The sequence below is a fragment of the Heteronotia binoei genome, chromosome 19 (assembly GCF_032191835.1).
Source record: "Heteronotia binoei isolate CCM8104 ecotype False Entrance Well chromosome 19, APGP_CSIRO_Hbin_v1, whole genome shotgun sequence".
NCBI classification, from domain to species: domain Eukaryota; kingdom Metazoa; phylum Chordata; class Lepidosauria; order Squamata; family Gekkonidae; genus Heteronotia; species Heteronotia binoei.
In genome coordinates this window covers 37,414,204-37,441,197 of record NC_083241.1, presented here as the reverse complement: position 1 = coordinate 37,441,197, position 26,994 = coordinate 37,414,204, and the positions used below count along the sequence as shown (strand labels likewise).

The window sequence follows — 26,994 nt, the reverse complement described above, 5'->3', positions numbered from 1 at the left end:
GGCCATTGCCTTCTTCTGCAGAGCCTTCCTTGATGGGTCTCTCATCCAATTACCAGCCCTGCTTAGCTTCCAACTTAGGCCAACCCCGGCAAAGGGCTTTCAAGGCAAGGGAGAAGCATAGGTGGTTGGCCATTGCTTTCCTCTGCAGAGCCTTCCTTGGTGGTCTCCCATCCAAGTACTGACCCTGCTCAGCTTGCAACTTATGGTGACCCCAGCAAGGGGCTTTCAAGGTAAGGGAGAAGCAGAGGTGGTTGGCCATTGCCTTCCTCTGCAGAGCCTTCCTTGGTGGTCTCCCATCCAAGTACTGACCCTGCTCAGCTTGCAACTTATGGTGACCCCAGCAAGGGGCTTTTGAGGCAAGTGAGAAGCAGAGGTGGTTGGCCATTGCCTTCCTCTGCAGAGCCTTCCTTGGTGGTCTCCCATCCAATTACCAACCCCGCTAACCTTTCAAGACCTGATGAGATCAGGCTATACCATGCTACCTTCCATCCCCCATCTTGCCTAGAGTACAGATTCTTACTGGCCCAAATCACATATTGCCATAAAAAGATACATCCTCCAGATTTTTAGTGCAAGTTGACTCCTGTGTTTACCGCAGTGTGGCTTTTTAATTATTTGTGTGTGTGTCATGGTTCACTTTTGATGACCCCTAGTGAGGCTAGGACATTTCAGAGAGGTGGCTTGCTATTGCCTGCCTCTGCCTCCCAGTCCTGGTATTCCTAGGAGGTCTCCCATCCAAGTACTTGCCAGGGTCAGCTCCACTTAGCTTCCAAGATCGTACAAGATTGGGCTAGGCTGGGCTACCTAGGTTAGCAATATGTTTTGAAGGGCATTTGCAAGTCTAAAAAACATACAGTAAATGCACCTCTGGGAGCTATTCATTGGGTGCTTTCAGGCACACGTATACTTCAATGCCACAGAAAGGACAAAAGCCTTTTTTTTGAGACTGGTGAATAAACATGTGTGAGGAGGAAGACTGCAGTGGCGCACACCACCCCCCAACCTACAGACGTTTGCTGTGATGCACGTATAGAGGTCTCACAAACCATTTGGAAGCCCTGGGGAAAGCTCGGCTTCCAATCGTGTAGAGCAAGGATGGCCGATGGTAGCTCTCCAGATGTTTTTCGCCTACAACTCCCATCAGCCCCAGCCATCAGCCATGCTGGCTGGGGCTGATGGGAGTTGTAGGCAAAAAACATCTGGAGAGCTACAGTTGGCCACCCCTGATGTAAAGAACAATGCAGACATAAGGACTGTGCATTCCAGTAAGCAGGGCTTTTTGGGGGCGGGGGCGACGCTTCGCCTGGGCTGGCCAGAACTCCAGCTGGCACACTGGGGAAGGCGCGGGGAGGCATCCTTATACACCTCCCCAGTGGCTTCAGCCTTCTCCAGCATGCCCAAAAAAATTCTCCAAAAAAGCCCTTTCAGTAAGCATGGGCAGATGGAAGTGGAGCCCTGTCAGTAAGCATGGGCAGATGGAAGTGGAGCTTTCCACTGCAATCTTTTCCCAGTGCAGGTTTGGTCTCCAGCCCCAGGATGTCTGCAAGGCATAGGGTTGCCAGCTCTGGGTTGGGAAACACCTGGCGATTTTAGGGGTGGAGCCTGGGTAGGGTGGAATTCGGGGAGGGGAGGTATGACACTATAGAGTCCACTCTTCGCACCAGCCATTTTCTCCAGGGGGGTGGATCTTGGTCATTTGAAGATCAGTGGTAATAGTGGGAGATCTTCAGGGGCCACCTGGAAGTTCTCAACCGTAGCAAGGGACAACTGATCCTCCCCCCTAAATCTTCAAGATTTCCCAACTTGGAGTTGGTAATGCCCAGGGCTTTTTTTGTAGCAGGAACTCCTTTGTATATTAGGCCACACCCCCTTATGTAGCCAATCCTCCTGGAAATTACAGTAGGCCTTGCACTAAGAGTCCTGTAAGCTCTTGGAGGGTTGGCTCCATCAGGGGTGTGTGGCCTAATATGCAAAGGAGCCCCTGCTAGAATTCTATCTCTGGACCCTGTACTAAGAGTCCTGTAAGCTCTTGGAGGATTGGCTCCATCAGGAGGGTGTGGCCTAATATGCAAAGGAGCCCCTGCTAGAATTCTATCTCTGGACCCTGTACTAAGAGTCCTGTAAGCTCTTGGAGGGTTGGCTCCATCAGGGGTGTGTGGCCTAATATGCAAAGGAGCCCCTGCTAGAATTCTATCCCTGGACCCTGTACTAAGAGTCCTGTAAGCTCTTGGAGGATTGGCTCCATCAGGAGGGTGTGGCCTAATATGCAAAGGAGTTCCTGCTACAAAAAAAGCCCTGGTGATGCCATGTTCCAAGGGGAGCTTGGATGGTTTCCTACCTCCAGTTCCCCTTTTTGGCCCTACCCGGATGGTTTCCTTGAAGGCAAACAACAGCTTTCTATGGCTGTTCCAGATAGAAGAAGATTTGAGGGGAGGAGCCCAGAGAAAGCAAGGTTTGGGGAGAGGAGGGCTCCCAACGTGATAGTGCCATAGACTCCACCCTCCAGAGGAGCCATTTTCTCCAGGGAAGCTTCTCTCTGTTGTCCGAAGGTCAGTTGCCATGGCAGGAGATCTCCAGGTCCTACCTGGAGGTTGGCAACCCTACAAGTCATAGACCCAATCAGCCAAGCCATCCAAGCTATTTCCTCTTGTCCCCTGGGGCAATTAGGAGCCTCTCTAGGAATCGGTCAGGGTTCGTTTTAACCCTCGCTTGCCGGGAAATCACCACCAGTGCTCTCTCCTTCACCAGCGTCTCACTTCCACTTTCCAGTTAAGCGAAGGGTTAAAGCGAGTCGCTATGGATTTCTGGAGAGACTTCTTCCTCCACTGTTCCGCTGAGGATTGGTGAGGGTTTTTTTTTTTTCCCTCTCTTATGTATGTGTGTGCGCTTGTGTTTTCTTTCATTGTGAAACAGGGCCTAGGGAATTTTTTCCCCCTCTCTCCAGGAGCCCAGGGGGGCTGTCAGCAGCAGCTCCGCATCCAGCTCACGCTAGCAACCTTTTCATACAAGGCATCCTGCGAAGGACAAAACGGGGCCAGAGGTTTGCCAAGGGCAGGTATCAGAAAGCAAAACCTGTTCCTGGTGACCGGGGACCATGCGGATGCTGGAGATGCCAGCCTCCAGGTAGAACCTGGAAATTCCCCTGAATTACAGCTTCATCTCCAGACGACAGAGATCAGTTCCTTTGGAGAAATAGCTGATTTGGAGGGTGGACTCTCTGGCATTGTATCTGACTGAGGTCCCTGGTCTCCCCAGGCTCCACCCCCAAATCTCTAGGAGTTTCCCACCCTGGATCTGGCAACCCTAACCCCCTCCTGCCGGTGCCCGGTGGGACCTCACAACACTAGGGAACGTCTCAGAGCTAACTAGCTGGTCGTCGGCTGGGCAAATTTCCTCCCAGCTCTCCCCCCCCTTCCCCTTTCTTAATATCATTCTCCATTGTTTTGTCTAACCTAGTTTTAAATTGCTTGCTTCAAGTAATGGAACTTCCTGTGCGTCCCCCGGGGAGCTGATGCCACAGCCATCCTGCGCTTTACCTTTGCAGGTGGGGGGGGGGAAAGATTCCGTTCTAGAAACCGTTTGCTTGTGAGACAAAATACCCTGCCATGGACTGACAATGTCTTTAGGTAGCCAAGAGGGGATCTCTCGGTCTCTGGGACAAGGGAGAGATTAGGAGTGGGAGGGGAGACAGCTAGGGATGCCAGACTCCAGGTGGTGCCTGGAGATCTCCCAGGATTACAGCTGGTCTCCAGACACTGGTTCCCCTGGAGAAACTGGCTACTTTGGAAGGCGGACTCGGGGACATCGTATCCCACTAGAGGTCCCTGTTCTCAGGGGTGGAATTCTAGCAGGGACTCCTTTGTATATTAGGCCACACCCCCTGGTATAGCCAATCCTTCAAGAGCTTACAGGGCTGTTTTTTGTAAGCTCTTGGAGAATTGGCTGCATCAGGGGATGTGGCCTAATATGCAAAGGAGCTCCTCCTAAAATTCCACGCCTGCCTGTTCTCAAATCATAAGAACATAAGAGAAGCCATGTTGGATCAGGCCAATGGCCCATCCAGTCCAACACTCTGTGTCACACCGTGGCCAAAAAAAAGAAGGTTCACAAGTGGGGCTAGAAGCCCTTCCACTTTGCCCCCGCCCCCCGCCAAAGCACCAAGAATACAAAGCACCACTGCCCCAGACAGTTCCAATAATATGCTGTGGCTAATAGCCACTGATGGACCTCTGCTCCATATTTTTATCCAAACCCCTCTTGAAGCTGGCTATGCTTGTAGCCACCACCACGTCCCGTGGCAGTGAATTTCTCATGTTAATCACCCTTTGGGTGAAGAAGGACTTCCTTTTATCCATTCTAACCCTACTGCTCAGCAATTTCATTGAATGCCCACGAGTTCTTGTATTGTGAGAAAGGGAGAAAAGTACTCCACCCCCCAAAATATCTAGCTATTTCCCAGTCCAGGCTTTCCAAGCCTAGGGACAGCTGAAAAAAGAGTTGCCAGCCTCGCAGTAAGGTCTAGAAATCTCCCAGAATTACAACCAGGGCTTTTTTGGTAGAAAAAGCCCAGCAGGAACTCATTTGCATATTTGGCCACCCCACCCCACCCCCGATGTCACCATTGTTCCACACAGAGCTTTTATGTGGGTAAAGCCCAGCAGGAGCTCCTTTGCATCTTAGGCCACACCCCCTGATGTCACCATTGCTCCACACAGGGCTTTTGTGAGGGAAAAGCCCAGCAGGAACTCCTTTGCATCTTAGGCCACACCCCCTGATGTCACCGTTGTTCCACACAGTGCTTTTGTGTGGGAAAAGCCCTGCTGGAACTCCCACACACCCCCTTTACAACAAGCTAGCCAGAACTGTGTTCCTGGGCATTCCTGCTAAAAAAAAAAAAAGCCCTGAATACAACTAATCTCCAGGGTACAGAGGTCTTTTGGCCTGAGAAAATGGCTGCTTTGGAGGGCGGATTCTATGGCGTTACACTCTAGTAAGGTCCCTTCCTTCTCCCAAACCCCGCCTCTCCCAGGCTCTCCCCCCAAATCTCCATGAATTTCCCAGCCCCATATTGTCTACCCTGGCTAAGGACCCCAATATCCCTTTCCCAGCCCGCAAGGTTGGTTTCTTTCCCCCTCCCCCCCTCTTCCAGCCTCCAGGGCTATCTCACTAGTGGAATGCTTGACAATTACTTATCGATCATTTTGTAGAAACGTATTCTGTGTGGGTGGGTCGTTCAGGCATGTGCAACGGGAGCTGGGAGGGGAGGGGGGGGGAGATCTTAACTCAAGATCAGAGAGCGACTGCGGTCTAGAAGATTGAAGCAGAGGAGGGGAGGTGTTTATTATCTTCCACGCGTTGGAAAGATTGACAAGCTGCCTTACCGTTGGACGGTCCTCATGACGAGTTACAGAGAGCAGATGAGAAGGGAGGCTGAGGCTCGGGGAAGAGCCTCTTCTTTGCATGCAGAAGGTCCCAGGTTCGATCCCCGGCATCTCCAGTTAAAAAGGACCAGGCAGTAGGCATTGTGGAAGACCTCCACTGCTGATGCTAAAGAGGCATGGCTTATCGGAGTACACGGTACTGATAGTGACAGACCAATGGTGTGGTTCAATATAAGGCAGCTGCCTGCGTTCATATATTATATGGCAGAGCGCACAGCTCTAGGGTTGCCAAGTCCAATTCAAGAAATATCTGGGGACTTTGGGGGTGGAGCCAGGAGACTTTAGGGGCGGAGCCAGGAACAAGGGTGTGACAAGCATAATTGAACTCCAAGGGAGTTCTGGCCATCACATTTAAAGGGACTGCACATCTTTTTAAATGCCTTCCTTCCATAGGAAATAATGAAGGATAGGGGCACCTTCTTTTGGGGCTCATAGAATTGGACTCCCTGGTCCAATCTTTTTGAAACTTGGGAGGTATTTTGGAGAGAGGCACTAGATGCTATACTGAAAATTTGGTGCCTCTATCTCAAAAAACAGCCCCCCCCCAGAGCCCCCGAACCCGCAGATCAATTCCCCATCATTCCCTATGGGAATCATTCATGGAGGTGCATGATGGCTGTGGGGGCGGGGCTTCCCCCGACGGCCAGCTGGCTGGGAGAGGGGGGAAGCCTGTAAAACCGGGGGATCCCCCACTGGGACCTGGGGATTGGGAAGCCTACACAGCTCAGTGGTAGAGCATCTGCTTGGTCCCTGGTTCAATCCCCGGCATCTCCAGCTAGAAGTACCAGGTGGTAGGTGATGGAAAAGACCCTGGGCATTTGGGGAAAGGGAGGAACCTCAGCATGGTTCAGTGCCACGGAGTCCACTCTCCAAAGCAGCCATTTTCTCCAGGGGAACTGATCTCAATCGTCTTGTAAAAGCAAAAGATCTCAAGGCCCCACCTGGAGGCTGGCAACACTATTTGTGGCAGGGACAGAGGAAGCACAATCCCTTTCTCTGTCTGGCATCGGCCTAGAAACGGAATACCTTCCCGGAATGAAGGCTAGGGGCACCTTCTTTTGAGGCTCATAGGCTCATCCAATCTTTTTGAAACTTGGGAGGTATTTTGGAGAGAGGCTCTAGATGCTATCCTGAAAATTTGGTGCCTCTATCTCAAAAAACAGCCCCCCCCCAGAGCCCCCGAACCCGCAGCTCAATTCCCCATCATTCCCTCAACCTCTCCACGACCCTGGTATCTCGAGCTGGCGGTGGAGGCGTCCCTCTCCTGTGGCTCTCAAGCAACTCTTTGCGTGGAACTGATGTTACAAATTCCACTGGGGACCCCAAGTGGGACACGAAAACGGGCTGAAGCAAAGTGGATTGGACAGGCTGCTTTCCAAAGAGTCCCTCTGAAGGATTTCAGTGCTGAGGCATGAGTAGGGTTCAAAAGCCAGCGATTGGATTCAATCGAGGGATGCATGAATATGTATTGTTTCTCTCGGCCTCTGTTTCAGTGTGTGTGTGTGTGTGTGTGTGTGTGTGAGTGAGTGTGTGTGTGTGTGAGAGAGAGAGAAGGGCTAGCCCTGCCATTAGGCAAACTGGGTGATTGCCTAGGGTGCCAACCTTCTGGGGGCACAAAACTGGGTGCCCCCCATATGACTCAGTGACGTTATAAGTGTTGGGGGGGGGGGGGCGGGTTGCCAGACGTTAGTCTTCCCTAGTGTATCAGACAGATGTCTTGCCTAGTGTGTCACCTTCTATTCCCTCAGGCAGATTTCCTGTTTCTGTTTATGACATGTTGGCCATATTGACACGCAATGCTTTCGATATGCCAGGGGTGGGCCAGTAGTAGCTCTCCGGATGTTTTTGCCTACAACTCCCATCAGCCCCAGCCAGCATGGCCGATGGCTGGGGCTGATGGGAGTTGTAGGCAAAAAAAATCTGGAGAGCTACTGTTGGCTGCCCCTGCGATAGGCCATTGATTCAAAACCAGGCGTCATTTCTGTAAAGCACTCTTCGTTCAGTCAAGAGAAAGGACAGCCTCCTGAGGGTGGAGGGACAAAAAAGAAGGAACTTGAATTTTCGATGAGAACCAGAAATATCACAACATTCAGCAATATCAATACAATCTGGATTATATTTAGTATTACCCGCTCTGAGTTGGGAAATTCCTGGAAATTTGAGGAGGAGAACCTAGAGAAGATAAGATGTGGGGACAGGAGGGACCTCAGCAGGGGGGAAATGCTGTAGAGTCCACTCTGGAGAGCCAGTTTGGTGTAGTGGTTAAGTGTGCAGACTCTTATCTGGGAGAACCGGGTTTGATTCCCCACTCCTCCACTTGCACCTGCTTGCATGGCCTTGGGTCAGCCATAGCTCTGGCAGAGGTTGTCCTTGAAAGGGCAGCTGCTGGGAGAGCCCTCTCCAGCCCCACCCACCTCACAGGGTGTCTGTTGTGGGGGAGGGAGGAAGGTAAAGGAGATTGTGAGCCGCTCTGAGACTCTTCGGAGTGGAGGGCGGGATATGAATCCAATATCATCATCTTCTTCTAAAGCAGCCATTTTCTTCATAGAAACTGATCGCTGTAATTCTGGGAGACCTCCAGCCACCCCATGGCACCCCTGATTATATTGTCTCCCTTTGTCAGTTTCTGATTAAGAGAACTTTGACTTTTGGAAACTGATACCCTGAAAAATACTGTTGGTCTCTAAGGGGCTACGGGACTCGAACCTAGCTGTTGTACTGCAAACTAGCATGGCTGCCCTCTGAAGGTGATCTCCATAAGACAGAGATGAGGATGAGGATGATAATGATAATGATGATGATGATGATATTGGATTTATATCCCTCCCTCCACTGTGAATCTCAGAGTCTCAGAGTGGCTCACAATCTCCTTTCCCTTCCTCCCCCACAACAGACACCCTGTGAGGTAGATGAAGATATTGGATTTATATCCCGCTCTCCACTCCAAAGAGTCTCAGAGCGGCTCACAATCTCCTTTCCCTTCCTCCCCCACAACAGACACCCTGTGAGGTAGATGAAGATGTTGGATTTATATCCCGCCCTCCACTGTGAATCTCAGAGTCTCAGAGCGGCTCACAATCTCCTTTCCCTTCCTCCCCCACAACAGACACCCTGTGAGGTAGATGAAGATATTGGATTTATATCCCGCTCTCCACTCCAAAGAGTCTCAGAGCGGCTCACAATCTCCTTTCCCTTCCTCCCCCACAACAGACACCCTGTGAGGTAGATGAAGATGTTGGATTTATATCCCGCCCTCCACTGTGAATCTCAGAGTCTCAGAGCGGCTCACAATCTCCTTTCCCTTCCTCCCCCACAACAGACATCCTGTGAGGTAGATGAAGATATTGGATTTATATCCCGCTCACCACTCCAAAGAGTCTCAGAGCGGCTCACAATCTCCTTTCCCTTCCTCCCCCACAACAGACACCCTGTGAGGTAGATGAAGATGTTGGATTTATATCCCGCCCTCCACTGTGAATCTCAGAGTCTCAGAGCGGCTCACAATCTCCTTTCCCTTCCTCCCCCACAACAGACACCCTGTGAGGTAGAAGAAGATATTGGATTTATATCCTGCCCTCCACTCCAAAGAGTCTCAGAGCGGCTCACAATCTCCTTTCCCTTCCTCCCCCACAACAGACACCGTGTGAGGTAGATGAAGATATTGGATTTATATCCCGCTCTCCACTCCAAAGAATCTCAGAGCGGCTCACAATCTCCTTTCCCTTCCTCCCCCACAACAGACACCCTGTGAGGTAGAAGAAGATATTGGATTTATATCCTGCCCTCCACTCCAAAGAGTCTCAGAGCGGCTCACAATCTCCTTTCCCTTCCTCCCCCACAACAGACACCCTGTGAGGTAGATGAAGATATTGGATTTATATCCCGCTCTCCACTCCAAAGAATCTCAGAGCGGCTCACAATCTCCTTTCCCTTCCTCCCCCACAACAGACACCCTGTGAGGTAGAAGAAGATATTGGATTTATATCCTGCCCTCCACTCCAAAGAGTCTCAGAGCGGCTCACAATCTCCTTTCCCTTCCTCCCCCACAACAGACACCCTGTGAGGTAGATGAAGATATTGGATTTATATCCCGCCCTTCACTCCAAAGAATCTCAGAGCGGCTCACAATCTCCTTTCCCTTCCTCCCCCACAACAGACACCCTGTGAGGTAGAAGAAGATATTGGATTTATATCCTGCCCTCCACTCCAAATAGTCTCAGAGCGGCTCACAATCTCCTTTCCCTTCCTCCCCCACAACAGACACCCTGTGACGTAGATGAAGATATTGGATTTATATCCCGCTCTCCACTCCAAAGAGTCTCAGAGCGGCTCAAAATCTCCTTTCCTTTCCTCCCCCACAACAGACACCCTGTGACGTAGATGAAGATATTGGATTTATATCCCGCCCTCCACTCCAAAGAGTCTCAGAGAGGCTCACAATCTCCTTTCCCTTCCTCCCCCACAACAGACACCCTGTGACGTAGATGAAGATATTGGATTTATATCCCGCTCTCCACTCCAAAGAGTCTCAGAGCGGCTCACAATCTCCTTTCCCTTCCTCCCCCACAACAGACACCCTGTGAGGTAATCACGGGGGATCCACGGGTCCCACCTAGAGGCTGGCATCCCAAAAAGTACTTCCTTTTGTCTATCCCAACTCTATTGCCCATCGACTGGCATTCAGCCACCATCAAGAGTGCCTTGAAGAAGAAGCAGCAGCTAATGGATTTATATCCCGCCCTACTCTGAATCTCTATACGCTGAATCTCAGAGCAGTCACAATTTCCTATACCTTCTCCCCCCCCACACACACACACACACAACAGACACCCTGTGAGGTAGCTGGGGCTGAGAGAGTTCTTACAGCAGCTGCCCTTTCAAGGACAACTCCTACGAGAGCTATGGCTGACCTAAGGCTATTCCAGCAGCAGCAGGTGGAGGAGTGGGGAATCCAACCCGATTTCCCTGGAGAAACTGGCCACTTTGGACAGTAGGCTCTGTGACATTATATATTGCTAAGGTCCCTCCCCATTCCAAAGCTCACATACCTCAGGCTCCACCCCCAAAACCTCCAGAAATTCACATCCCGGATTTGGCAACCCTAACCAGTAGCCACACCCAGGGCTTTTTTTGTAGCAGGAACTCCTTTGCATATTAGGCTACACCCCCCTTGATGTAGCCAGTCCTCCAAGAGCTTACAGGGCTGTTCTTGCAGGGCCTATTGTAAGCTCTTGGAGGATAGGCTACCTCAGAGGGGTGTCGCCTAATAAGCAAAGGAGTTCCTGCTAGGAAAAAAAGCCCTGGCCACACCTATCCAGAAGATCCAGAGCAAAATCTAGACCGTGTGAATAAAATAAGAAAAATCCAGTATGATGAATAATTGGGTTGGTGTGTGTGGGGGGGGGGGAGAGGATGTCTACCGTAAATGTTTTAACTTTTAAATGTAATAATTCTGAACTCTGTTTTATTGTTTTATTGTTTGCTGTGAGCCGCCCTGAGCCATTTTGTGGGAAGGGCGGGATATAAGTTATAGAATGAATGAATGAATGAATGAATGAATGAATGAATAAATAAATAATAGTTTTCCATTAAAATCAGTCAACCAATCCATCTTTGGCTACGTTTATTACACAGAAGACATTTCCCTTTGCTGCCTAAGAAATCTAACTCTTTTGTTGCTATAATTGTACAAATTTAAATTACGAAAACAAATTACCAGCAGAGTCTGGATTTGGGGAAGGCAGGGAAGGAAGTGCTTCCGCAGCCCGGTCGTTGTCTCCCAGTAGCTTCATTGCTTCAGAGTACAGGGGGGCGAGGGGAAATAGGACAAGCGTTTGCCTTTGGACACTGTAATCTAAAAAAAAAAAAACAATTACAAGGCAGCTTTGGAAGTGACAATATCAAACACAGCATCTAAAGTGTGGGGCAATCTCTAATTGAAATCGGTATAGCTAGAAGTCTTGACAATCGGTGTTCCAAGCAGTTATTCCGTTCGGTACAGGAACCAGGACACACACTTCCTCTGTTTGTCCTAGGGAATTCACTCGTATGCTATCTTGAACCGTGAAAATAGTACCCAGAGAACCTCTTTCGAATGTGAAATACCTTGAAATTTGTTATCGTACGCCAGACAATTTCACTGCCGTTTCTTTAAAAGGGTGTTGCAACGTGGGAGGGGGGCCATAAAGAGCCAGTGTGGTGTAGTATTTTGTGCGTGGGACTTCAGACATTGGAATCTTGACTCAAAGCCCCAGTCGACCTTGAAGCTTGGGAGGTGAACTTGAGTCAGTCAGTCAGTCACGGTCTCATCTATTTACAGGGATTTGTGGATTAGATGGAGGTGGGGAAGAATCATGTACGTCGTTTTGAGCTCCTTGAAGAAAGCAGAAGACATGCATAAATAATATACCTGCTTTGCATGCTGAAGGTCTCAGGTTCAGTCCCCGGCATTTCCAGTTAAAAGATCTCAGGTAGATCTTAACAAAGACGTTTCTCTTCTGGGGAGCCTCTGCCAGTTACAGTAGACCAAACTGTGTTCCCTACTACATTTCGCAGAGGAAAATAGGGTGAACGCTTGAGATCCTTTCTGCTCATTATAAGAGGAGTGCCTGTACATAAACAGAGAAAATATGTACTTCGGATATAAAAGAAATGCATGTTTTGAAGATAAGGGTCGTAGCTGTTTGTGTTTTTGCCGTATTTTATCCCACTTCGCAGCCAAAACTGGCTCCCAAAGGAACACACATTTTTTTGAAAAATAAGACACTTTACAAAAGAGATCAACATTCTGGGGAAAAATTCAGCTGATTGCAATCCAGATATGGTGAAAAAGCGCTTGGTAGCTTTCTGAAAGTACTGATAGTATTGATAGTAGAATTGCCAGCCTCCAGGTCTGGAGACCTTCTGGAGATCTCCCACCATTACAGCTGATCTCCAGGTGACAGAGATCAGTTCACATAAAGGAAATGGTCACTTTGGAAGATGGGCTTCAAGTCATTATACTGTATTGAAGTCCTTCCCCTCCCCAAATACTGCCCTCTCCAGGCTCCGTCCCCAAAATATTTGGTTTTTCCCAACCCAGAGCTCATAAGCCTAACTGGTAACCCCACTGATGTTGACTGGATGAAGAATGAGGGGATTGTCTTCTCACTGGTAGTGCCACCAGTGGCCCTTGGAAGCTAGGAGGAGGAGTTCTCTTTGGGAGTTGGATCCAACCATGATGGAAGGGTGCATCACTGTTTCCTGTCCTTCCATTGGAGGCACCATCCATGACCAGTGGAAGCTGGAAGGAGGGGCCCTCTTTTGGATCCAACCATGATGGAGGGGTGCACCACTGCTTCCTGTCCTTCCATTGAAGGCACCATCCATGACCAGTGGAAGCTGGAAGGAGGGGCCCTCTTTTGGATCCAACCATGATGGAAGGGTGCATCACTGCTTCCTGTCCTTCCATTGGAGGCACCATCCATGACCAGTGGAAGCTGGAAGGAGGGGCCCTCTTTTGGATCCAACCATGATGGAGGGGTGCACCACTGCTTCCTGTCCTTCCATTGGAGGCACCATCCATGACCAGTGGAAGCTGGAAGGAGGGGCCCTCTTTTGGATCCAACCATGATGGAAGGGTGCATCACTGCTTCCTGTCCTTCCATTGGAGGCACCATCCATGACCAGTGGAAGCTGGAAGGAGGGGCCCTCTTTTGGATCCAACCATGATGGAGGGGTGCACCACTGCTTCCTGTCCTCCCACTGGTGGCACCATCCACGGCCAGTGGAAGCTGGAAGGAGGAATCCCCTGTTGGTAACAGGATCATGGTGATATGACAGATCTCTAGCTGAGATCCCAGAAAATCTCTGCCAGCCAGTGAAAACAAGTCATGCCTTGATGAACCAATGGTTTCATGTGCTTAGAACTTTATCATAACATGAATACTTAAGCGAGGGAACATTAGCACCCAGAGCGTAAGAGAACCAAAGTCCTTCAGAGTTAACCTCTGGGCACTGCTTGCTTTTAAATATGAATCAGTCCCATTTCCTCCAATACCTCTCTCCACACAATGCCTTTTTAATCTTTCTCTACGTAAGCATTCCTTTGCCCTCAAATATTTCTGCTGTCCTCTCCAATTCTTTTTTTCCTACCCAAGCTAGGAATTGCACAAATTCAGTGCAGCTGTTCAGCAAAGGGCAGAGCATCGATGTAGCAAAAGAGCACCGCCCCCCCTCCACTCATATTCGTTTTCCATTTCCTACCTGAGATGGCCCATCACTGCAGAATATGCTTGCAGCCAGCGATGAGTGAGTTCCCCCCAGGCTCGCTTCATAATTGCCACCTTCATTCCAAACCTTTCTTAGACAAAGCTTGGGTATCGGTGACTTGCGTACTGGAGCATTATGAGCCTAGCGGGAGCTTCTGGCTCAGTACTCACAGCAGCTGGTTCTCAAAGAGAGATCAGCCACTAGAAGGGATTCCCTTTGGAGTCAGGAATGTTTCAGGCCTTAATGGAGGAGCCACGTACTGCCATGGATTGCTCAAGCCATTCCCTGTTCCAAATAGGTTTTGAGAAAGGAAGATCTCAAGTGGGAGAGTGGGAGATGCTGGCACCATGCATGCCATTTGCAAGCTGGGATCCTGGTAACCCATAACCCTATGCAACTGAATTATGATTTGAGATCCTGGTACCCCTATAACCCCATGCAACTGAATTACAAGAGCTGCAATCATGGTACCCCTATAACCCCATGCAACTGAATTAAGAGCTGCGATCCTGGTACCCCTATAACCCCATGCGACTGAATTACGAGCTGGGATCATGTTATATCTATAACCTCATGCAACTGAATTACAAGCTATGATTCTGGTACCCCATAACCCCATACAACTGAATTACGAGCTGGAATCCTGGTACCCCAATAACCCTATGCAACTGAATTACGAGCTGCAAGCTTGTTACCCCTATAACCCCATGCAACTAAATTACGAGCTGGAATCATGCTATCCCTATAACCCAATGAAACTGAATTACAAGCTACGATTCTGGTACCCCATAACCCCATGCAACTGAATTATGAGCTGCGATCCTGGTACCCCTATAACCCCATGCAACTGAATTATGAGCTGCAATCTTGGTACCCCTATAACCCCATGCAACTGAATTATGTGCTGTGATCCTGGTACCCCTATAACCCCATGCAACTGAATTATGAGCTGGGATCTGGTACCCTTATAGCCCCATGCAACTGAATTACGAGCTGCGATCCTGGTACCCCTATAACCCCATGCAACTGAATTATGAGCTGGGATCTGGTACCCCTATAACCCCATGCAACTGAATTATGAGCTGGGATCTGGTACCCCTATAACTCCATGCAACTGAATTATGAGCTGGGATCTGGTACCCCTATAACCCCATGCAATTGAATTACGAGCTGCAATCCTGGTACCCCTATAACCCCATGCAACTGAATTATGAGCTGGGATCTGGTACCCCTATAACCCCATGCAACTGAATTATGAGCTGGGATCTGGTACCCCTATAACCCCATGCAACTGAATTATGAGCTGGGATCTGGTACCCCTATAACTCCATGCAACTGAATTATGAGCTGGGATCTGGTACCCCTATAACCCCATGCAATTGAATTACGAGCTGCAATCCTGGTACCCCTATAACCCCATGCAACTGAATTATGAGCTGGGATCTGGTACCCCTATAACCCCATGCAACTGAATTATGAGCTGGGATCTGGTACCCCTATAACTCCATGCAACTGAATTATGAGCTGGGATCTGGTACCCCTATAACCCCATGCAATTGAATTACGAGCTGCAATCCTGGTACCCCTATAACCCCATGCAACTGAATTATGAGCTGGGATCTGGTACCCTTATAGCCCCATGCAAGTGAATTACGAGCTGCGATCCTGGTACCGCTATAACCCCATGCAACTGAATTATGAGCTGCGATCCTGGTACCCCTATAACCCCATGCAACTGAATTATGAGCTGGGATCTGGTACCCCTATAACCCCATGCAACTGAATTATGAGCTGCGATCCTGGTACCCCTATAACCCCATGCAACTGAATTATGAGCTGGGATCTGGTACCCCTATAACTCCATGCAACTGAATTACAAACTGCAATCCTGGTACCCCTATAACTCCATGCAACTAAATTACGGGCTTCAATCCTGGTACCCCTATAACTGAAAGTAGCAGCAGCTGGGATTTCCTACCGAATCCCCAGTTGGTTAGGAAATCCAAGCAGCTGCTACCATGAAATACAAATCTTAACACCAATAAACAGAGTAACAGTTTTTATAATAAATTTGTAAAATTTGTAACCTTGTGGAAGTAGATGGTTTGTCGAGTGTTCCTCTTTTTGGATTGAATTTCTTATCTTAGAGAAGCTGGGGGAAGCAAGAGCAAAATGAGACATTGTATTCCTGGTCTGCTCGTTTCTACATTTTGGAGTCAAATTGGACAATTTTGTGCTGTGACAGATTTGGAACATAAGAAATCCATTTGTGAAAGGAGTCATTTCTTGTGCAAGTTGGAAGGATTACCTGTTCTGGGTTTTTTTTGGACTGTGCGTGCATCCATTGGAGGTTGCATCTTTACACATTTGGTATTGACTGAATATTTTTTGAAATAATATACTGGGGTTTTTATAAAAGACTGTTACTCTGTTTATTAGTGTTAAGAGTTGTATTTCATGGTAGCGGCTGCTTGGATTTCTTACTAAATCCGTGAGTCTTATTGGTTTGCTCAATCCCCAGTTGGCAACAGGGGATCCCCTGGTTTGGAGGCCCTCTCTTCACTTCAGGGTTAGCAGAAAGTGTATGGGGGGATGTCCACTGGGTATTCCATTATACCCTATGGCCGGGGTGGCCAATGGTAGCTCTCCAGATGTTTTTTGCCTACAACTCTCATCAGCCCCAGCCATTGGCCATGCTGGCTGGGGCTGATGGGAGTTGTAGGCAAAAAAACATCTGGAGAGCTACCATTGGCCACCCCTGCCCTATGGTGATCGGTCCCCATGGGCTATATCGGAGAATCAATTCATGGGTCTCTGGGTCTTTGGAAGGGCTATTTTTTGAGATAGAGACACCAGATTCTTAGCACAGGATCTGATGCCTCTCCTCAAACCTCCCACCAAGTTTCAAAAATATTGGCCAGGGAGTCCAATTTTATCGCCTCCCAAAGTACCTGCCCCCATCTTTCCAATGAAGGGAAAGCATTTAAGGCACAGTCCCTTTAAATGCAACTGCCAGAACTCCCTTTGGAGTTCAATGGTGTTTGTCACAATCTTGCTCCTGGCTTCACCCCCAAAGTCCTCTGACTCCACCCCCACATTCCCAGACATTTCCTGAGTCAGGCCTGGCAACCCTACTGAAGAGTCACCTAAAGGGATGGCTCCAACTTCGCGGTGAAAAGTTTGGCAGGCGAATGTAGCACGTTTAGCAGTAGCAGTCACTCGCGAACCAAGTCTCAGATCTCTGTGCCTCCATGCTATCCAATTTGGGCAGCTGCTGGACAGTTTTGTGGTTGCACAGCACGTTTTGGTGACTGCATTAATTTTCTCCTGATGCTTTTGCATCTACACGGCGGGGGGGAGGGGCAATTCTCCCCCAGGGTCATGGATGGTCGAGTTAGGTAATTAAGTTGTGGGGGAGGGAACTACAGGTTCCAAAAGACTGCGCTAAAACACACATTGGTGCAATAACTTGGAGGAGGACACAAATGAACACAACGTGATAATGTTTGAGGAAATGCAGGTTTAATTTGTAATCACTGGCGGACTGATTAACTTGCTGATTATTTATGCAACTAGCTGTCAAGCAATGAAGACTGATGACAGGTCTAAGATAGGGGAGTCAAACGTGCAGCCCGGGTGCCAAATCAGGCCCCTGGAGGGTTCCTATCAGGCCCGCAAGCAAGTTTGCTTTCATCTCCCTCTCTCTTGCTTCCTTCTGTATCACAGCTTGCTTTGCCAGGCTTGCTCAATCGCACAGAAGCTACAGAGCTAAGCCTCTATTTTCTCCATTGGTTGAGGCTCCTCACTTGGGGAGGAAGGGGGGGGGAGAGAGAGCTTGCTTTGACAGGCTCTCCCGATCTCACAGCAGAGCTACTGAGCCAAGCCTCTTTTCCTTCTGTTGACTGAGGCTCCATCCCCTCTTCATCCTTTGGAGAGGGAGGGAAAGAACCAGAGCTGCCTTTGCCCAATTCCCTCGATCGCACAGGAGATATATAAAATATTTAACTGTGTTTCTCTGTATCCTTTATCAAGTTTATATCTCTGCTACCTGGCATTACATTTTGACATATATGGCCCACCTAACAGGGTCTCATTTATGTCAGATCTGGCCGGCACAACAAATGAGTTTGACACCCCTGGTCTAAGGGGAATGGATAAAGTAGAGTCCCCAAAGGCAGCAGGAGACACAGAGGCAAGGCCTCAGAGCTTGGAAGGGAAGCTGGGAGTTCTGACCCTTCTAATCGGTAATCCTTGCAGAGGTCAGGTGGTGGAGGCAGGTTACCAAGGAGAGAGAAAAGCCTCTCCAGGTGTTGGGGAAACCTTGGAGGGCAGGTTGAAACAGAGCCTGCCGGTTGGAGCGGGCCCATTCTGCCATATTCTCCAACCCGCAATCCCAGCGAACCTGGGCAGGAAATTGATGTCAGACCCATACATCTCCTGAGTAACGTCCGGTAGAACTCAATATGAGCGTGCCTTATTTTTTTTTCCCCTTCTTCTCAGCGACGGGCAAGTTCTGACGTTCCATCTGGCCTTTCTTAAAAATATATTTTTTCTGCTTGGCACCAGAATTTTGCCGGAAGCGATATTTAGGGTTGCCACGTCCCCTCCACTCTCCGGCTATATTGTACCATAGAGTTTTCCCTCCCAAATGGCTAGAGAGTCTGGGGAAACCATAGAGTTTTCCTGGAAATGCCTAGAGCTGCCGCGAGTGCCGTCGCCAGTGCGATGACATCACTTCCGGGTGACGACATCACGCCGACAACATCAGGGAAAGTTCCCCCCGGACCGGGGACTTGATAGCCCTAGTGATATTGGAAGTTCCTCCTTAGGTAAAACCTAAGGGGAGGGACAGTGGCTCAGTGGCAGAGCATCTGCTTGACAAGCAGAAGGTCGCAGGTACAATCCCCGGCATCTCCAACTAAAAAGGGTCCAGGCAAATAGGCATGAAAAACTTCAGCTTAAGACCCTGGAGAGCTGCTGCCAGTCTGAGTAGACAAGACTGACTTTGATGGACCGAGGGTCTGATTCAGTATAAGGCAGCTTCATATGTTCATGTTCAACTTCTGAAAAGAATCTGGACTTAGCAAGTTCAGCAAGACTAACAATGTGTGTGTGTTTGTGCGCCCTTCTACAAGAGCTGCTTTTTCTATGTTGGGTGGAAATGATGATGTGTGTCAAGAGAGGGAAGCGTTGCCCGAATCCCCCCCCCCGCAAATTGCTCATTTGCATGTGTTAATCCTTCTTTTAAAAAAGCAGACAAAAGGTTGGTACCTTCAGCGTGCATACGTAGTGCATAGGACAGTTTAATTGTTTATGACAATAGCCTCTCATGTGCATCGGTGATTGGGGCCATAGTTCAATGGATGAGCTCGTGGTTTGCATGTAAAAGAAAAAAAAAACTCCACCTGGGTCCCTGGAAAAATTCTGCCCATCTGAGCAGACGATCAGACTGGGCTGGAAAAACAAAAACCAGCAATGTATGTTTAGTTCATGCACTGGACAGAAATACGGATACTGCTAAGGAACAGTTCTGTATAACCCAAAAGTGGGGTTCATGTACATCTCCTGCCTTCCCTAGCAGTGGGGTCCTTCCTCCCTTGTATGTCATTCCAGTGGGTTAGCATTGCCAACTCCAAATAGGGAAATTCCTGGAGATTATGGGGTGCTGCCTGGGAAGAAGCCCTGGCCTCTATGCTCTGTTGTTGACCCTCCAGAGGAACTGGTTGGCCTCTGTGTGAGACAGGAAGCTGGACTAGATGGACCACTGGTCTGATCCAGCAGAGCTCTTCTGATGTTCTTATGAAGGCCTTGGCTTCTATGCTCTGTTGTTGGCCCTTCAGAGGCACTGGTTGGCCCCTGCGTGAGACAGGATGCTGGACTAGATGGACCACTGGTCTGATCCAGCAGGGCTCTTCTGAGGTTCTTATCAAGGCCTTGGCCTCTGCCCTGTTGTTAGCCCTCCAGAAGAACTGATTGGCCACCATATGAGACAGGAGGCTGGACTAGATGGACTACTGATCTGATCCAGCAGGGCTCTTCTTATGTTCTTCTGCTGTCTCCAGGGTAGATTTGTAGAGACATAAGGAAGACTACCATTGACACAGTTTATGGTGGCTTTGTCCCTATCAATCTGTGCGGCTGTGCTCACTTAGAGTCAGTGATGATGTTTCTAGGAAACAAGAGCTATTACTCCATCCCCTCCTTCTGATCCGCGGATCTGTGTGCACGCACGGGTCTCATGTGCCTGACCTATTCAAATGTCAGCGAGCTCTTCTGCATGAAAAACAGAGGTGGCGTGGAGGAGGGCGGAGGGGAACGGACCCCGAGAAATAAAACAGAGCGAGAGGGAAGAGACAGCAACACGCTGGAAATGAAAGATTCTTTTCTCCCCTTATTGTTTCACCACTTTGCAGATAACTGCAGGAATACTTCGCGCAGAGCCCAGGTCTATGGAAGCTGGTCTCTTAGCAGCGGGAAAAGGTTGTTAAATATTTATTGTCAACCCAGAGTCTTTATCTCTGAAACCTCGTTGAGTTCAATAAAATTTGATTTAGCTGGTGTCGCTGGGAGGGCTGCATCTGAAAGGCCTGACGCTGGCCTGCATTTAAAATCCAAATCGGAGAGGCTAGAGTTAGGCTCCGGCAGGGCTTTTTTTTTGCAGCAGGAACTCCTTTGCATATTAGGCCACACACCCCTGATGTAGCCAATCCTCCTGGAGCTTACAGGGCTCTTCTTACAGGGCCTACTCTAAGCTCCAGGAGGGCTGGCTACATCAGGGGGATAGGGTCTAATATGCAAAGGAGTTCTTGCTACAAAATAAATCCCTGGACCCAGGCCATAACGTAATGCAGTGCTGCAGCCCTACGAGGGCCCGGATCAGTTCTCCCAACTGCAGCATGTGCTAGGGTTGCCTGTCCCCAGGTGAGGGCGGGGGAGCCCCCAATTTTGTGGGCTCTGGGCCTCCACCAGCCAGCTGGCTGTCAGGGGAAACCACGCCCCCGAGTAGTGGTCCCCAGGGCTATTTTTGTAGAGAAAGCCCAGCAGGAACTCATTTGCATATTAGGCCACACCCTCTAATGCCAAGCCAACCAGAACTGCATTCCTGCTCAAAAAAAAACCCTGGTGGTTCCCGTACACCATTGGCGAAGCCCTGGTGTCCCTTCCAGGGGTGACATTCTGTTGACAACGTTGGGGTGACACTTCATTTTTGGGGCAAGACTCTATGGTTTTGCAGCTGTTTTTTTTTCACCATAGAGTTTTGCCCCAAAAGTAGAGCTGATGTCACATCCAGAAGCGATATCAAGTCAGTGACATCAGGGCGATGCTCTATGTCGCTAATGTCCCAGCCCACCCCTAGAATGCCCCCCAAATCCCCCCACTGGCAGACAGAAGACACCTGGCAACCCTTGCATGTGCTTAGACCTGTTCTTCAGTGCCGGAAATGACCCAGCTGGTGTTTCTGAAAGACCTCAGACGGTGGCTCAGTGGTAGAGCATCTGCTTGGTAAGCAGAAGGTCCCAGGTTCAATCCCCGGCATCTCCAAAAAAGGGTCCAGGCAAATAGGCGTGAAAAACCTCAGCTTGAGACCCTGGAGAGCTGCTGCCAGTCTGAGTAGACAATACTGACTTTGATGGACCAAGGGTCTGATTCAGCATAAGGCAGCTTCATATGTTCATATGAGACCCTGAAGAGCCGCTGCTGGTCTGAGTAGACAGCACTGACCTTGATGGACCCAGGGTCTGGTTCCTTCAGCATAAGTCATCTTCTTCGTGTGTGTTTAGGGAGGGGCCGTGGCTCAGTGGTAAAGCATCTGCTTGGCATGCTGAAGTCCCAGGTTCAATCACCGGCATCTCCAGTTAAAGGGATCAGGTAGGAAAATGATGGGAAAGACCTTGATCTGTGACTTTGGCTCAGTGGTAAAGCACCTGCTTGGCACTCAGAAGGTCCCAGGTTCCATCCCCAGCATCTCTAGTTAAATGGACCAGGCAGGAGACGATGGGAAAGACCTTGATCTGGGACCCTGGCTCAGTGGTCAAGCTTGGCATGCTGAAGGTCCCAGGTTCAATTCCCGGCCATCTCCATGTTTTAAAAGAACCGGGCAGCATTTGATGGGAAAGACCTCTGCCTGACACCCTGGAGAGCTGCTGCCTGTCTGACTAGATAAGACAGACCTTGAAGGACTGAGGGTCTGATTCAGTAGAAGGCAGCTTCATAGAGAGAGGTGCCATAGCTCAATGGTAGAGCATCTGCTTGGCATGCAGAAGGTTCCAGGTTCAATCCCCAGCATCTTCAGTTAAAAGATCTGACAGTAGGTGATGAGAAAGAATTGAACCTTGAGACCCTGGAGAGGAGCTGTCAGTCTGAGTAGACAATATTGTCCCTGATGGACCAAGGGACTAAGTTATTAGAAGGCAGCTTCATGTGTACGTGACTTATAGTGGGAGAGCCTCTGCTTGGTATGCAGAAGGTCCCAGGTTCAATCCCCAGCATCTCCAGTTAAAAGGACCAGGCAGGAGGTGATGGGAAAGACCTCAGCCTGAGACCCTGAAGAACTGCTGCCAGTCTGAGTAAACAATACTGACCTTGATGGACTCAGTCTATGGCGGTTTCATATCCTAAGGACTTTGACAAGACAAGACTGACCTTGATGGACTGAGGGTCTGATTCAGTAGAAAGCAGCTTCATAGAGAGAGGTGCCATAGCTCGATGGCAGAGCATCTGCTTGGCATGCAGAAGGTTCCAGGTTCAATCCCCGGCGTCTCAATTAAAAGGACCAGGCAGGAGGTGATGGGAAAGACCCCTGCCTGAGACCCTGGAAAGCTGCTGCCAGTGTGAGTAGACAACACTGATCTTGATAGACTCAATCTATGGCAGTTTCATGTCCTAAGGACTTTGGCAAGGTCTTCCTTTGCACTCCAAAGAACGGCTGTAGTCAATGACATGAGATTTGCTCTCGCAAGCATCTGGTTCAAGGGTGAACTTCAGGGACGTAATTTATGATTACAATTTATTAGCTGACTCCGAAATGTTGTTTGGGGAATTCCGCCCCGCTTCTTTCCCCTTTTTGGATAAAAGTCAGCCCGCCCCGGCCGTGCTCCGTCAGCTTACTTAAACTTTCCGCCTCGCTCAAGGCACGGTTCCTGCTGCCGGGGGTCGTGCCCTTCCTTCCCGGAATCGGAACCCAGAGATAATTAACGGCGGAAGATCCCCAGGCTCTTCGCAAAAGGTGCCTTTTTGCAAAAATTAGCAAGAAGGAAGATGTAAAGGGGGGGGGGGGTCTGGTGCACGGGTGGGGAGGGGGTCAGATGGAAGGGGGGCAAGAGCCATTCTTGGACGCGAGAGCTCTTGAAGCAAGCGTCCCCCTGGAATTGAGAGCCGGGAGCTATTTGCTGAAAGATAATTTGCATTATTTTTTTAAAAATGGGAGGAGATGGTTGCTTCTATTCCAAGAACATCCTACTCTATGAATTGCTTTGGTTGAGGTCTCCAGCGTGGCACCTTCGGGCACCCCGGTGCCTGCTGGCAGTTTCCTGGCATCCTGTGACTATTTTTAGCAAGTGGGTGGGGTCAGGTGGGGCTCTTGCCCAGCAAGGCTTCTGATTGGCCACTTCAGGTTTGATTGGCCGTACAGATTTAAAATAGCATTGTTTCAGTTGCGGCTGCCACCGTAGTGTCAATTTGGTGTAGTGGTTAAGTGTGCAGACTCTTACCTGGGAGAACCGGGTTTGATTCCCCACTCCTCCACTTGCAGCTGCTGGCATGGCCTTGGGTCAGCCATAGCTCTCTTATCTGGGAGAACCGGGATTGATTCCCCACTCCTCCACTTGCACCTGCTGGAATGGCCTTGGGTCAGCCATAGCTCTAAGTGTGCGGACTCTTACCTGGGAGAACCGGGTTTGATTCCCCACTCCTTCATTTGTGACCTTGGGTCGGCCACAATCCTCTTAGTGCTGTTCTCTCAAGAGCAGTTCTCAAAAGAGCTCTCTCAGCCCCTACCTCACAATGTGTCTGTTGTGGGGAGAGGAAGAGAAAGGAGATTGTAAGCTGCTCTAGGACTCCAAGTGAAGCAGGGTATAAATGCAATCTCCTCCTCCTCTTCTTCTCTTCCTCCTCCTCTTCTATCCTTCCTCCTCTTCCTCCTCCTCTTTCTCAGCATATTTTTAAAGTTATTCCTACCTCTTGCAGTAGCCATTTTGTAGTTATGCCCATCAGCCTGTATCAGAATTCCAAAGGTGCCCACAGGCTCAAAGAAATGTTGGGGAGGCCAGTTTAAGTTCATGCACCCCACCAGAATACACTCCACCATGTCACGGCAGTAGATTTATAAGTGGAACCTAAGAACATAAGAGCAGCCGTACTAGATCGGACCAGTGGTCATTAAAGTCCAGCATCCAGTTGTGTCCAGTTGTGAAACAAGTTGCTAACCGAATGCTCTTAGGGGAGGAAAAAAACCTTGAAAATATTTATATCACTACAATTTTATCCAGTTTCCCAGGTAGAACCAATCAGTTTTCTATCGCTCTCCTTCTTGGAGATTGTGGTAATGAGGCAACCTGTGCTCAGGCATGCTTAATTAGACAGAAGTGTACGACCCAACCTTAACATTTTAGCCGTGTTGCATTTTATGTTTAGTACATCTAGGGTATATAAGATATGGAATCAATGTAAATGTTTGCTTGATTCCAAACGCTGGTGTCAGATCGTCATAAACTTGACAACTAGCGAAAACATAAACATGTTGGTTCCCAGTGCTAGTGTTCACAGCCTGACTGCTTCTCAACATGTAGGGTTGCCAAGTCCAATCTGGGGACTTTGGGGATGGAGCCAGGAGACTTTGGGGTGGAGCCAAGAGCAAGGGTGTGGCAAGCATAATTGAACTCCAAAGAGAGTTCTAGACATCACATTTAAAGGGACCGCACACCTTTTTAAATGCCTTCCTTCCATAGGAAATAATGAAGGATAGGGGCACCTTCTTTTGGGGCTCATAGAATTGGACCCCCCCGGTCCAATCCTTTTGAAATTTCGGGGGGTACTTTGGGGAGATGCAGTGGATGCTATACTGAAAATATGGTCCCTCTACCTCAAAAAACAGCCCCCCCCTCAGAGCCCCAGATACCCGCGGATCAATTCTCCATTGTTTCCTATGGGAATAAGTCTCCATACGGAATAATGGAGTCCCCGGCAGACATTTCCTTCCCCCCCTCCCCGCTTTCTGATGACCCTGAAGGGGGGGAGGGGCCTCCAAACCGGGGGATCCCCTGCCCCCACCTGGGAATCGGCAGCCCTGTCAACGCGGCATTTCCATTTGGCCCCCACAAGGTAGTCTGAAGAACCCCTTTCAAAGTCACATTCTCTTTGGTCCTACCTCAGCTGAAATCCACAATGATGTCAGCATCACTGTGCCCACCCCCCACCCCCGCATCCTAACTGGTGTTTATTGGTTTGGTCCATCCCCCTCTTTGCAGCCTTGGTGGCTTTTGGCGTTCCCGTCCCTGCTTTTATCTTCACTTCCATTTACAACTTTCTTCAGGAATTGATTTTCTCTCCCTCTCACCTTTTATTTATTTATTTCCACACGGGAGGAGGGCGGCCCAGCAAATCTGCTGGTGGAGAGACTCAAAGTGCTCCTGAATCCAAGGGGATTTACACTTGCCGTGGGCCTGGCCCTTTCTGTGCTTCCCTGGAGGTCACAAAAATGCTCTTCTTAACTGCTTCTGTCCTACTCGCAATGTCAAATCCAGCTGATGTAAAATTCTCCTCTGGACGTCGGCTTTGACAGCTCGTTCCCTGGATATGTCCAAACACAGGTGATAATTGCCTGAATTGTGCCATTTGAATCTGCCGCATCCAAGGCCTTTTTTGTAGCAGGAGCGCCTTTGCATATTAGGCCACACCCCCCCCCGATGTACCCAATCCTCCAAGAGCTTACAGGGCCCTTATTCCAAGGCCTACTGTAAGCTCCAGGAGGATCAGCTACATCGGGGAGGGGGGGGGTGGCCCTATATGCAAAGGAGTTCCTGCTACAAAAAAAAAGCCCTGATCCAATTCATGGAATTCTCCTAAACTAGGGGATCAAACTGGTAGGCTTGGTTCAGATTTGAAGTTGGATGATGATGATATTGAATTTATACCCCAACCGTCATTCTGAATCTCAGAGCACCTCACAATCTCCTTTCCCTTTCTCTCCCACAACAGACACCCTGTGAAGTAGGCAGGGCCAAGAGAGCTCTGACAGGAGCTGCCCTTTCAAGGACAGCTCTGCGAGAGCTATGGCTGACCCAAGGCCATTCCAGCAGCTGCAGGTGGAGGAGTGGGGAATCAAACCCAGGTCTCCCAGATAACAGTCCACACACTGAACCACAACACCAAACTGGAGGAGGAGGAGTTGATGTTATACCCCACCCTTTACTACCCAAAGGATTCTTCGAGCAGCTTACCATTGCCTTCCCTTCCTCTCCCCACAACAGACACCCTGTGAGGCAGGTGGGGCTGAGAGAGCTCTTTCGAGAACGGTGACTGGCCCAGGGCCACCCATGTGGCATTCTGTAGAACAGGGGTGGCCAACGGTAGCTCTCCAGATGTTTTTTGCCTACAGCTCGTTGTAGGCAAAAAAACATCTGGAGAGCTAACGTTGGCCACCCCTGCTGTAGAGCAGCCGATCAGCTTCTCTAAGCCTAATCTACTTTACAGATTTGCTGCGATGTAAATAAAAGAAGAAGAAGAATTGCAGATTTATACCCTGCCCTTCTCTCTGAATCAGAGACTCAGAGCAGCTTACAATCTCCTATATCTTCTCCCCCCACAACAGACACCCTGTGAGATGGGTGCGGCTGAGAGAGCTCTTAAAGCAGCTGTCCTTTCAAGAACAACTCCTATGAGAGCTATGGATAATCCAAGGCCATTCCAGCAGGTGGAAGTGGAGGAGTGGGGACCAGGAAGGGGAGGGACCTCAGCCAATAGATGGAAGAGAGGCTTGAAGAAGAAGAAGACGACTACAGATTTATACCCCACCCTTCTCTCCAAATCAGAGACTCAGAGCGGCTTACCATCTCCTATATCTTCTCCCCACACAACAGACACTCTGAGGTGGGTGGGGCAGAGAGGGCTCTCACAGCAGCTGCCCTTTCAAGGACAACCTCTGTGAGAGCTATGGCTGACCCAAGGCCATTCCAGCAGCTGCAAGTGGAGGAGTGGGGAATCAAACCCGGTTCTGCCAGATAAGAGTCTGCACACTTAACCACGACACCGAATTGGCCAAAAATGGTGTGAGGCAAAATATTGGAAGCCGTTTTGGGGTCCCCAT

At 49.4% G+C, this 26,994-nt stretch overlaps 1 protein-coding gene and 1 long non-coding RNA gene across 3 annotated transcripts in view; one reads left to right on the top strand and one right to left on the bottom strand.

Moving 5' to 3' along the window:
* The window catches only part of LINGO1 (leucine rich repeat and Ig domain containing 1), a 156,162-nt gene that overhangs the window by 106,343 nt on the left and 22,825 nt on the right, over positions 1-26,994 (top strand). The gene's annotated exons all lie outside the window — the stretch shown is intronic.
* LOC132587564 (uncharacterized) overlaps positions 11,048-26,994 on the bottom strand; it is a 52,727-nt gene continuing 36,780 nt past the window's right edge. Inside the window, exons 2-3 of the long non-coding RNA XR_009556456.1 lie at positions 11,547-11,814; positions 11,048-11,295 (exon numbers count right to left, since the gene is read on the bottom strand). This is a non-coding gene — a long non-coding RNA (uncharacterized LOC132587564). The remainder of the gene's footprint in view (positions 11,296-11,546; positions 11,815-26,994) is intronic.